Raw genomic sequence first — 12,328 nt, 5'->3', positions numbered from 1 at the left:
CGGTCCAGAGAGGCTTGATTTTTACCCAGCTGTTCACACGCGGCTGTTGAAGCGCCTCATTCACTCGCTTCTGCCTGCCGCCGAGCCACGCGCTGCCACGGTTCTCTGAGGGACTTCTTATCCAACAGTCAGCCCTTGAGCCCGCAAGTGAGTGCGCCCCTGGCCCCCTGGGCTCCTCACTCTGGCATCACGGGGTGCTGGCTCCCTGCTCGGCCGGAAGTTACGGCTCTGATGTCCACACACAAACGTCCGTGCTTCCCCGCGTGCCGTCCACCTGGTGTTGTCCTGCCAGCCACCTCTGCTGTGGTCCCGGCCAGGATGCAAGAAGGGGTCCCTCCGTGACCTGGGTCACAGGTGGTCAGGAGGCTCCTGGCCTTGGCTCAGTGGCCCCAGGGGGTCCCTGAAAGACCGGAGGCAGAAATCAGGGTATTTTTCAGGGTGTGGCTGCCCAGGCTTCCCTATGGCCAGCTGATGACACGCTCTCTGTCATTACCAAGTCCAATCACTCGCATTACTGGCCTGGTGCTGGGATTTGCTTTCCTGTTGATGGAAACTCTGCAGCTTCACATTCATTATAAAGGGAATTCATGGTTGCGTGGGAGACGTTTTGTCCACAAAGTTCGGGGCCCACTTATGCCCCCGAAAGGCAAGGGGGTGGTGGGTTCCCAGACATCAGTAACTGGACCTGATTGGCCCTGCACCCACTTTGGCCCCTGTTTTGAGTTTCATCTTTATCCAAAGAGGAGCGAGAAAATGCACCGAGTGAGTGAGCAGAATCGACAAGTAATGAGAACATTATCCCCCAAATGAGGGGGATTCCCCTTTGAACGCCTCCTCCCCTTGGCGTTCAGAGGCAAGAGGAAAACTCCAGAGCTGAAGGAGAGACTGAGGAATGGTTTCTTTTTTTTTAACTCTCACCTGAGGATATGTTCATCGACTTCAGGGAGACAAGAAGGGAGAGGGAGAGGAAGCGAGAGAAGCATCAATCGGATGACAGAAGCCTCAAACCCAGACCGGAGATCACACCCGCAGCCTTTTGGTTATGGGATGGAGCTCCAGCCAACTGAGCCACAGCGGCCAGGGCAGGATTTCAACCTTGGTTTCATTCTCCAGCCAAGGACACATTTTCTACTGCTATCTGTTCACCTGTGAAGATCTAACCTTTTCTAAAAGGAGGGTGTGGAGGACATGAGATGCCGTGCAGCCCCCTAGCATTTAAACGAGCAGAGGCCCCTGGAACACCCACTCAGACATCGCCCCACATGCCCTCGGCGGTCCGGGGATCTGTCTGCTGCTTCAACAAGGTTTGGACGGAAGAGACCTTCTTCCAGCCTCCAGCCTCTTTCCCAGTCACCACCTCTGGCCATCCTCAGCCTCCAAAAACCAGCTGACACTGGTTTTTGACCTTAACTCCTCATGGTGGAACAACCGAGAGCTCCCACAGACGCCAGGATTACTCCACCCTGGTGGAGGCCGCCATCGGCCGCCTGGCCAGCCTGTGGCTGCGGCTTCCCTGCCAACCGTGACGATGTGGCTCTGCAGGGCACTGGCTAGGAAGAATCTCGTGGGTACTGGTGTCTCTTCAAGTAGCAAAACCATGCAGTGGCCGAGTTTTCTTTCAGGAAGTGCTGAAGCCTTGCCAAGAGGAGGGGGTGACACTTAGGACACGTGGAAGCCACCACGGCCTTGGAGAAACCTCTGAACCAGGCCCCTGGGGATCTGCAGGCCCTGGGTTCTGCCCGCACAGACCCCCAGCTCCATGACTTCCTGGGGAACCACTTCCGGGGTGAGCCGTGAAACTCATCAAGAAGATGGGCCACAGATGACTCACCTCCGCAGGCCGGTGGGCCCCCAGGCTGGGCTGGGCAGGTGTCTCTCCGAAAGGGTCCCCCTCAAGCACGACTAGGAGCCTGTGGAAGCCAGAGGACTTTGAGGGGCCCCTCTGCACCCCCCTGGTGTCTGGTTTTTGCCTGAGCCTCTCCCTGAAACCACTTGGCATCTTTTGAACCACCCTGGGGCCCTGTCCCATACAATGGATCAAATGAAAATAATAAAGCTTTTCGCAGAAATCAATCAATCAATCAATCAATCAATCCACCACCCCAGTATTCAGATAAGGAGTGTTGACCGGCTGCCACAGCTTCTTCCTCACACGTCCCCCCACCAAGCACGCTGTCCCATTTGCTTTTCATTAACGTAAAAATGTCAGCCCCCTGTTTATTAATTGGTTTCTGTTTCTAATATTTCCATCTGGCACAGAGCGGTCTGGGCTGATGTGCTGGTTGCCAGGAGGTGGGATCTGGGCTGGTTTTCGTAACTCACTCCGTGCAAGCAAGTCAAGGGAGGGAGGCACGGTGGCCGGCCCCCGACAGGTGCTTTGGGAGAGGAGGGTCATGTTTTTTTTTTTTTTAAAGATTTTATTTATTTATTTTTAGAGGGGGAAAGGGAGGGAGAAAGAAGGAGAGAAACATTAATGTGAGAGAGAAACATGGATTGGTTGCCTCTCGTACACGCCCCTATCGGGGACCGAACCTGCAACCCTGACCAGGAATTGAACCAGCAACCTTTAGGTTTTGCAGGATGGCGTCCAACCCACTGAGCCACACTGGTCAGGGCAGGAGGGCCATCTTCATAAAAGGAATAATGAACATGGGGAGGTGTGGGGTGTGCCCTCATCTGCCCCTTGCTGCTCCTGTGTTCTGTGGCCCCTGGGACATTGAAGTCGCCTCCTCACCAGGACCCCGGTCCGAGGTTCCAAAGGCTTTCTTCTCCAATGGCAGCACCTCTCAGCCCCGTCTCTCCAGAGCTTTCCTCCTGGGCGACTGCCCAAACCCTCACCAGGCCGTGACTCAGTGGGTGACCCCACCCTGGTTAGCATTTGCATTTGAATAACTTGGCCAGACGGGTAACTCTCCTTGGCATTTGGGGAACCTTCGGAGGCCAATATTTTGGCGAGTAGGAGGATTCTAGAGACCTTCCTATCAGTCCACGTGGGCTGCTGCAAGAAGCTGGCACGCGTTCAAGTTACGAATCACCCCGTAAGTTGTGACAAAGCAAAACATTGGCAAGGCACCTCCAACTCATGGGTGAAGGCTTTCTGAGGTAAGATTCCTATCCTCTCCTAAGAAATGGTGGCGGGGGGGCTCTTGGAAAAACTAGAGTCCCAAGCGGAGCACCCCCTCTGGATACAACTGGATTTGCCTCGGAGGTGCTGGCGGAGGTGGGGGCCTTCCACTTTGGGGCCCCACATTTTGGGAGGTTTTACTGGGGAATCTGTCGGAGAGAAGGTATACTGTTGGGAAGAGTACAAGACAGAAGTATTACTCCAAAGTATGCACTGAGTTTTTTTGTTTGTTTGTTTAATTTTATGTTTTATTTTTTATTTTAGAGTGAGAGGAAGGGAGGGGGAGAGAGAAGCATCCATGTGAGAGAGAAACATTGATGGGTTGGCCCCCACATGGGCCCTGACGGGGGACCAAACCTGAGACCCAGGCATGTGTCCTGACCAGGGATCCAGCCAGGGGCCTTTCGGTGTTCGGGTAGGACGCCCCACCAACGGAGCCACACCGGCTGCGGCCACGCCGTGATTTTTGACTCAGCCCCCACAGGCTGTATTCCTAGGAATAAATTCGAATAGGTAAAAATTCAGGTCAAATACCTCCTTCAAGGCAGCCAGGGCGTCTGGGAGGACACCCCCCTCCCTTTGTCTCCAGTTTCGGCCTCTTGACGTCAGGGAAGGTTTTCCTGGCCTCGAGGCCTTGGCCTTGGGCCTAGAAAGCATCCCTGTGGACAGCCCAGACTCGAGGCTGATGGCCGAGATAATTGGACAATCCGGGCCCAAATGCCAGTTTCCAAAACCAGAGGGATGCCTGTGCCATTTGACCTATCATTTCAGCCAGACAGGAGAGGGCTGGCATTTCTCCCCTCTCCCTCTTTCTAAACAATGTAAAATGCTGCTCCACGTCTAATTATACCCAAGAAAGGGGACAGCTGTAATTTCAGGAATCTGGTGCCCGCAAACAAGTTTTGTAGACCTTCCAGACTTCATTCATCAATAAATTATGTATCATTAAGCATTCTAAAGCGATTTTTTCTTTATTTAAAAAAGGTTCGTGTTACGTAATGAGTTTTAGAGATTTGCAACTTTTATCTGTTGTCCATTTATCTACCCACCTATCATCTATCTCTTAGCTATAGATGTTATAACATAGAAGAACTTGACATGTGTATGTATTTTAATGCTTCAATGTATATACCATAAAATGAATGTGTCTTTGGGACCAGTTCTGGTTTTCTATATGCATAGATTCTTAAAAGCACCATCACAGGATACAGAACCATTTCAACAGCCCAAAGAAACCCCTTCTGTTGCCCCTTTATAGTGAAATTCTCTGTCCGCCCTTAACCGTGGCAACTGCTTATCCATCACTACGGTTTTGTTTTTCCCAGAATGCCATGCACATGAAATCACTCCACAAGGATGTTTTGAGCATGGCTTCTTCTACTGACACCAGTGCCCTCGGGATTCGTCCCAAATGTCCTGTGTATCAACGATTTGTTATAACAAATGGCCAAACTTTTTCCAGAGCGCCTGTACCATTCTGCATTCCCACCCACCATGGACATAGGAGAGTTCAAGTTGCTTTTCATCTTCTCCAGCACTGGCGTTACTCACACTTTTTCCTGGGGTTTCCTTTTTGCTGTTCTAACAGGTGAGTGGTGCTTTGGCATTGTGGTTTTAATGGGCATTTCCCTAATAGTTCATGATATCAGCATCTGTCCATGCGTTTGCTTGCTATCCATGTATCTCCTCTAGTGAAGTCTCTTCAAATGTTCTGCTCATTTCATTATTATTTTTTTCTTACTCCAGAGAGTTCTTACATATTTTGGATACAAGTCCTTTGATGTGTGATCTGCAAATATTTTCTCCCAGGTTACAGCTTGTCTTTTTATTCTTTTAACGGTATCCTTGGTCCCTGGCTGGTGTGTGGTTCAGTGGATTGAGCACTGGCCTGTGAATCTAAGGGTCACCAGTTCAATCCCCAGTCAGGGCAGAGGCCTGGGTTGCCAGCCAGGTCCCCAGGAGGGGGCACGCGAGAGGCAACCACATATTGGTGTTTCTCTCCCTCTCTTTCTCCCTCCTTTCCCCTTTCTCAAAAAAGAAATAAATAAAATCTTAAAAAAAAAATAAAGTCCTCGAGGAAAGTGTGGACTCAACTTTAAAAAACAAACAAACAGTATCCTTGGTAGAGCAAAAGGTTTTAATTTTGATGAAGTCCAGTTTATTGATTTTTTTTGTACAGACTGAAGCTGGGAGCAAAGACCTGCCTTTGCCTGCCGGGCTCTGTTCTCCTTTTGAGAAATAGCTCTTGGTCTGCTGCTGGGCCTTCGGGGCAACTGAATGTGTCGCCACGGGCTACCTAGTGACCCTACGACCTGAGCTGTCCGTCATGAACTGGGTATTGGTTGATGAACGCACCAAGCCATAAAGCTGGGCGTGCACAGCAACCCTCCATCGGCAAATGAGAAATGGTACCTGAGTGATCCACCCAGTGCCGGCCCGGACGGCACGAGCAAATCACGTGAAGTCATGGCCCAAAGGCCTGAAGACTCGCGAGAACTTGAATATCGTCATTTGTGGGCCAACATTTGGACATTTTTTCCAGTTTAAATTCTAAAGCTGCTTACAAGACACAGCTCTGCTCTTCTGAGAGCTGAAACACCCTCCCTGGGCGAACAGCCCCCTGCCTGGGCTCGCTGCTTGATAAATCGGATCCCCTGTGCGGTCGATACCGGAACGGCTTTGGTTCTGGGAGCCAGAAGCCCAACCAGGACGCCGTTAGATACCTGATCACAGGTTGCCCATTGTTCTTAACCATCGAAAAGTTCAGTTGACCCCGCCAATCAGAAAACGAATGATGTAAGTTTACAGCCTCGTTTCCCTGGCAACCCATCTCCATCTTGATCAGCTGCTTGCAACTTACGCCTTTAAAACCCTGTTCTCTTCCCACCGCCACCTCGGAATGGGTCGTCAGTTCACACCAAGGGCTTCATCCTCTGATTTGCCCATTGTATATGAATACAACTCTTTCCATTTCTTCTGGAGTTTTTCTCAAGGCTGGGTTCCTCCCTGCTTTGTCCCTCTCTCAGCCTGCACCGACGGCCCCACGGGGCGTCCTTGCAATCCGCCGACAGAGGCAGAGAAACCTCAGGCCCGGTTTGGAGGTGGCTCTGCACGGCAGACAGGCAGCCCTCAGGCATGGGGGGCAGCCGCCTTCTGGAATACCCGAAGGACAGCAGCGAGCGAGTGAGCAGGGGAGCCCTCCCAGTGGGCAGAACTTCAATCGGCGCACCTGCCGTCTCGTCTTGCTGGGAATGAGAGAGGGCCAGACGTGTGATCAGGAACCGATTCCTGGGCTGCGGCCAGTGGTTAGACTGGGTGGTCAGGGACTTGGAAGGAGCCCAGTGAGGAAATGGGTGATAAGGACATCTGGGTAAGAGTTACATAGGGGTGGACATCTCTGCGTAGGTAAAAAAAAACAAAAAAAAAACAGTGAAGGTATTTGTGTTTCATGTTGGTGCCCACGGTGGGGCAACGACCTCAGCAGAGGACGGTTTGAATAACCAGGTGGATCGGATGAGCCTCCGCTGGTGGATACCCGGCTGCCCCTTTCCCCAGCCACCCCCGTGCGCGCTCCGTGGGCTCCCGAACAAAGTGGCCATTGTGGAAGCACGGAATCCAATCAAACAGAATGGAAGAGCGCAGTAGCTTCATTACGTGGTTCACGGGGCAGGCAGCATCACGGTAGTAGCGAGAAGGGCGCTCCCCGGAGTTGTGCAAAGTGGCAGGGTTTTGCAGGCAGACAGAGGGCGGGGCTGAGAAGGTCAAAGGGCGGGTCACTGCAGGCCAGGGCCGGTCCCCGGAGCCAAAGGCAGCGGGGTCTTCTCTGAGGTGAGCTCACCAGGGTGGATGAGAAAATTCCGGGCTGGTTGGTTTAAAACCCCACTCCGAGGAGAGGCTGAAACTCCAGTTCGGTCAGGTATTAAGTTGGGCTTGGGTGACATCACTTAACCAAAGTGACTCCATTTTGTTTCATTGCTGTTACCACCACGGTGGTGAGGATGGAAGGTATGCATGGGCGCCATGGACCTCCATTCACTGAGGCCGAGTGCCCAGCCTTCCGGCCCCAGGGACCGACACTGAGTCCCCAGTTTGGGGCCCTTCCTGGGGTAATCAGTCAGCTACCCGGTGGCAGGTCGAGTCCATTGGACCCGACTTGATGGACCCAAGACCATCTTTTTTTTTTTTTTTAAGATTTTATTTATTTTTAGAGAGGGTAGGGAGGGAGATAGAGAGAGAGAGAGAAACATCAATGTGCGGTTGCTGGGGATCATGGCCTGCAACCCCGGAATGTACCCTGACTGGGAATCGAACCTGCGATGCTTTGGTTCGCAGCCCACGCTCAATCCACTGAGCTATGCCAGCCAGGGCAACCCAAGGCCATCTTGAAAGGGGCAGCATTTTATTCTCATTGGCCTAGACACTTTCGATGAGTAGTTTCTCTTCTTGTCCACAATGCTTCTGCCAAAACTGCTGTCCATGGGCTGACAGAGTGTTGATTCATCCCCGTGGAGTTCCACGCAGCTCTGCTTCTAAGGGACCCAGGTCACAGCAGGTGAAGCACGACAACGCACCCCGCTTCGTGAGCTTGCTGGTCGCACCATGCCCTGTCCCCGTACCTCCCCCTTACCGTGGCCTGAATCAGCTGGCTCGACAAGCAAGGGGAAGCAATCCAAACACTACCACTCACTACTGACTTTTTCCAAGAGCCATCCTTGCTTTCGTGGGTTGTATCTGTTGCTTCTCTGTTCTGGATTGCACTGATCCTGGCTCTTCTACTTATCATTTCAGCCCTCAGGCAGCTCCTATGGAAACCCCAAACACTCTGAGTTCTCAAACTCAAACGGAAAAGCTCTTTGTGCACCTGTGCACACTCCCAGTTGTTGATGTTGTTGCTTTTTTATCCTCAACAGAGGACATGCTTATTGATTTTAGAGGCAGGGGAAGGGAGGGAGAAAGAAAGGAAGAGAAACATCGATTGGCACCTCTCGCACACACCCCTTCCGGCCCAAACCCACCTCCCAGCCAAGTGCCCTGACTGGGAATTGAACCAGCGACCCTTTGCTTTGCAGGACGATGCCCGACCCACTGAGCCACACCAGTCAGGGCCTGTTTTACATTTGTTTGTATTATGCCCAAAGGATGTAAAACAGAGGAAGGTGCTGCTCCAGGTAGTTGAGGCCCAGCAGGTGGGCGCTGGAGTGATTCTCTCCCCCCAGGCCTCTGGGGCCTTCTCCTGTCCTCAACCTCTATGGCCGCAGACCCTGAAGCGGCCACCCTCCCCTCCCTCCCATTGCACAACTGCTTCCACCGCCTTCTAACTGAAAGGGCGGGAAACTCTGCGCGGCTGGTGCCCGGGTGCCCGGAGGAGGAGGGGGAAGCGAACGTCTAATTCCTGGCCCCAGGGAGGAATATGCTCACCTTCGCCCACCGTTAGTTCCCTGTTTACCAGCTTGTCCCGTATTTATCATCCACGGCGTCCTGGTTGGCTGGACCGGAGTTTAAGTCCGTGGCAGGAAATCACGCCTTCCGGTCTGATAGCCCAAGTTCATCCAGCGCCCGAGGGAGGGTGGAGGCTCGGACTCTGCTTCCCAGTGTGGTTTACCGCCCCTATAAATACGTATAATGTCTTTATTCATAAGGCCCCCGCTGCCTCCAAATAGCTGGGGCCTGAATGGAGGTCCTTCATAAACGCCCCATGCGGCAGAAGCAGACCTCTGAGTGACCTCTGGGTGCCTTCAGCCACTGGTGACTGGGGGGTGGACAGACAAGTCCCCCGTCCCCGCCACCAGGGCCATGGGAAGCTTCGAGCCCACAGATCCTTGGGCATGTGGAATTAGCCGGGTGAAAGCTGTAACGGTATTCTTAAATTCTGCTTAAGAAATAGCTTGAAGAAAACTGTACTTGACCAATTAAAATAAAAACAAAAAAAGAAAGAAATAGCTTGAGAGCAACTGCCCTAAAAGGCTTATAGAGGCCCAAGGATGGACACTGCCCAGTGAGATTAATGGGACTTTGGTGCCATAGGGAATCAGTGGTCAGGACCCCAGAGGCTGGGTGCTGGCCTGTGTCAGTGTTTGCTGGGGGGACAGGCAGGGAGGGGCCGACCCCACTGTGCACAGAGAGACACACCCCACAGGCACCCCGGGCTGACTCACCCCGGGAGGGCCATCATCATGGTGCCCCAGCCATACCTGCCTCCACAGCCAGCAATGCGGGGACTCTCCCACTCCCACCCCGAAGCCAAACTGTCCCTCCACGCTCTCGTCCTTGCTCCTGTCCTCTGTTCCCAGAGACAAGCGAGGACCTGAGAGCCTCCTGGGCCTCCCACATGCATTTGGCGTGTTGCTGCCAGCCCCGGCCCTCACCATGCTGACAGGACAGTGCCACACTGGGGGAGGGGACACAGCTCGAGGCACCGGCCCCGCTGCCCTCTGGCTTCTGCACGCTGCCAGGGAGTGGGCTTGGGTTCCCGGTGCCTCCCTACACACAGGCTATGGGACTTTTTTTCCCTCTTTACTTGGTTTGTTTCTTGCCTGGTTGTCATAAACCACACGCCGTGGCTTGCTCTGTCCTTTTCAGCATCGTGGGGACCGCTGTGACTGATTTGTGGGGATAAACACAAAAATACACCCCAGCGGAGGGGGACATCTGGGGACACCTGAGATGGTTTAACTTGTACCTGTGACTAAGGGGAAGTGGGTCCCAGCCTGGCTGCCTTTGATGTGCGGTGGCACGGAGCCCCGGGCCGCGGGGCCGGTCACTGGAGGACGTCTCCGGAGGCCCGGGCCACCCTCCCTAATTGGGCCCAGGAGAGGGCAATGCGGGGAGGGCTTGGCATCGGCTGGGGCAGGCGGCCGAGCGGCCCACCGGGCGGGGACAGTGGTCGATTGTCTGGCTGAAAAACAAGCCTGGCGGATTGTATGTCCTGGGGAAAAAGATCGGCGTCTAATCTCTGTCCGCGGTGACCGGGGCACCTTGGAGCCCTGTCAGAATTGCTGCTCCCAGATTTCCGGCTGAATGGCCCCGACAGTACTTACATCCCCAGTGCCCCGGGGGTGGGTGCTGGAGAGGCCCGGGCACCTGGAGGCGAAGAGGGCTCTCACTCTGTTTAATTAGACCCCAGGCTTCGGGGCCCCCTTGGTCCTGGGCAGGCTGTGGACGGGTACACACCGCACTGAGAGACACCCAGCACCACATAAGGACTGCAGAGACACAGACATTCATCTGGGCTGTGCTCTTCACAGGTACAAGGCCACTTGTCGGGGGGGAAACTCCGCATCTGCCAGCAGCAATGACTACAAAGATAAGAATGAAAACCAGCCACAGGCAGCTGGGTCTCTGGTCACGGAAAAGAAAGGTCCTCCAGCCTCCTGGAGGTCTGAAGCAACATGGCTCCCAAGGCCAGGGGTCTGTTGTAGGGTGAGGCTATTGCAGCGGCCAGCCGAGCTCATACATGAAGGCTGACACACATAAACATCGCAGAAAACACTCCACCACGTGGGGAGCAATCACATCCTCCTCCGTGGACGCAAGAGTCTGGGTTTGGGGCCTCGCTGGAGGATTTCAGCCACACTCAAGCCCCACCCCAACTTCCGCCTCCGTGGGGCCGCCGCTGAGGTTGCCAACTTAACTCTGAGCCCTCACAGATGCTTTTGGATTTTATAGCTGTTGTTCCTGGACCCCGGACAGCCACTGGCTCCTTTTTATTTTGCTCCAGAAGCCCCAAGATTTTGTCCACAGGGTGATTCATGTCTCTGATGCTCAGTTCCCTTGGCATCATCATATGCCCACCCCGGCCTGCCCAGCTGGCCGGGCGGATGGAAGGGAGCCCCGGGCCCAGGCCCCCGTGGACCCCAAAACCCACCCAGGACCTCCTCCTTGCTTCTGCCCACGTGCCTGTCCCGCTTGCCCGCCTCCCCACTCTGCTCGCCCTTCAGCTCTGATCGCTGAAATGCCAGGCTGACTCCTGACCCCCAGAGCTTATTCCAGGCCTTGGTTTTGCCCTCGCTGACTCCCACTCTTCCTTTGCCGCACTGGGTCCCGTATCTGCCCACAGTCTCCTTCATCGCCCACCTGTTCCCTGCCTGTTCAGTCCAGTCCCTGGACGCCCCCCACCCAGTGCGGTCAGTTCTTCCTTTAAGCACAAGGGCCAGGTATCTTCTCGGTCCCTTGCATTCTGTTTATCTCTTTGGCTTCAGTGCATGGAATGAAGGACCAGTGACGAGTCTCGAAGGGCGAGATTAAGACCTCGCCCCTTCTGCAGAACCACCCTGTAGAGGTCCCACTGCTCCGACCTACTAAACACACCTGGCCCCTAACTGAACGTATTTGGCTTCTATACTCGGCAACACGCTAACTGGGTTGACCTCTGATGGACCCAGAGTGATTCCTGATTTGTGGCGTCCCTCCCTCAATTTGGAACGAGTGATGTCCCCTAGTCCTTGTCCCTGAGTGGCAGCTGCTTTGACCTTTGCAGACGTGAAGGCTCCCATGGCATCTCTGGTTTTGACCCATGTTCCTCTCGAAATGCAGAGAGGCACAACACCCCAGGAAAATTTACAGGGAGCAGGGGTGAGTCATCAGACAGAAACTCCCTCCGCTTCCTGGGCCAGATTGGCAGACGTGCGGCATCTCCCATCCCCTCCCAAGTTCTCCGGAAACTTACCCCTAGTTCTCCAGAAGCGTTCCATCCAGGAAGCTGTCACGCTGCCTGTCACCTGGGCCCATCTCACTGGATGTTTTGCATGGGGTTTCTCTCCATGAGAACACAAACACACACACACCCCGAAACAAAGCTGCCGGCATTCATCTGGAATTTGCCGTTTTGTGTCGGAGAGCCCGTTTCCCAGGCTGCGGCCTCAGGTCCACACAAGTACCGTGCTACTTTAATTCCTTCCGTTTTGTCGAATGTTCGCAGAGTGAGAGTTCCACTGACGACGGCGGTCAAAATTCATTCCTATGGCTTCACCGCCTTGTAAGAATTTTAGAATCAGTTTCCCCAGGTGAATCGAAGAACCGACAACATTGAAATGGGAATTGTATTTCTTGTTCACGTATTTTTTTTGGAGGGAAATTGACTAGGTCTCCATAATAGTGAGTCTTTCTGTGTATGAAGAGTGAATCCCCAATCTTCGTGTTTCTCTTCTGGGTCTTTCAAGGATTCGTGACCACCTCTATAAGGTTTTTACATTTTGGTAGGTTGGT

The sequence above is a fragment of the Phyllostomus hastatus genome, unplaced genomic scaffold (genome assembly GCF_019186645.2).
Source record: "Phyllostomus hastatus isolate PE091 unplaced genomic scaffold, TTU_PhHast_1.1 phas_scaffold_555, whole genome shotgun sequence".
Lineage (NCBI taxonomy): Eukaryota > Metazoa > Chordata > Mammalia > Chiroptera > Phyllostomidae > Phyllostomus > Phyllostomus hastatus.
This window is presented reverse-complemented; position numbering follows the sequence as displayed.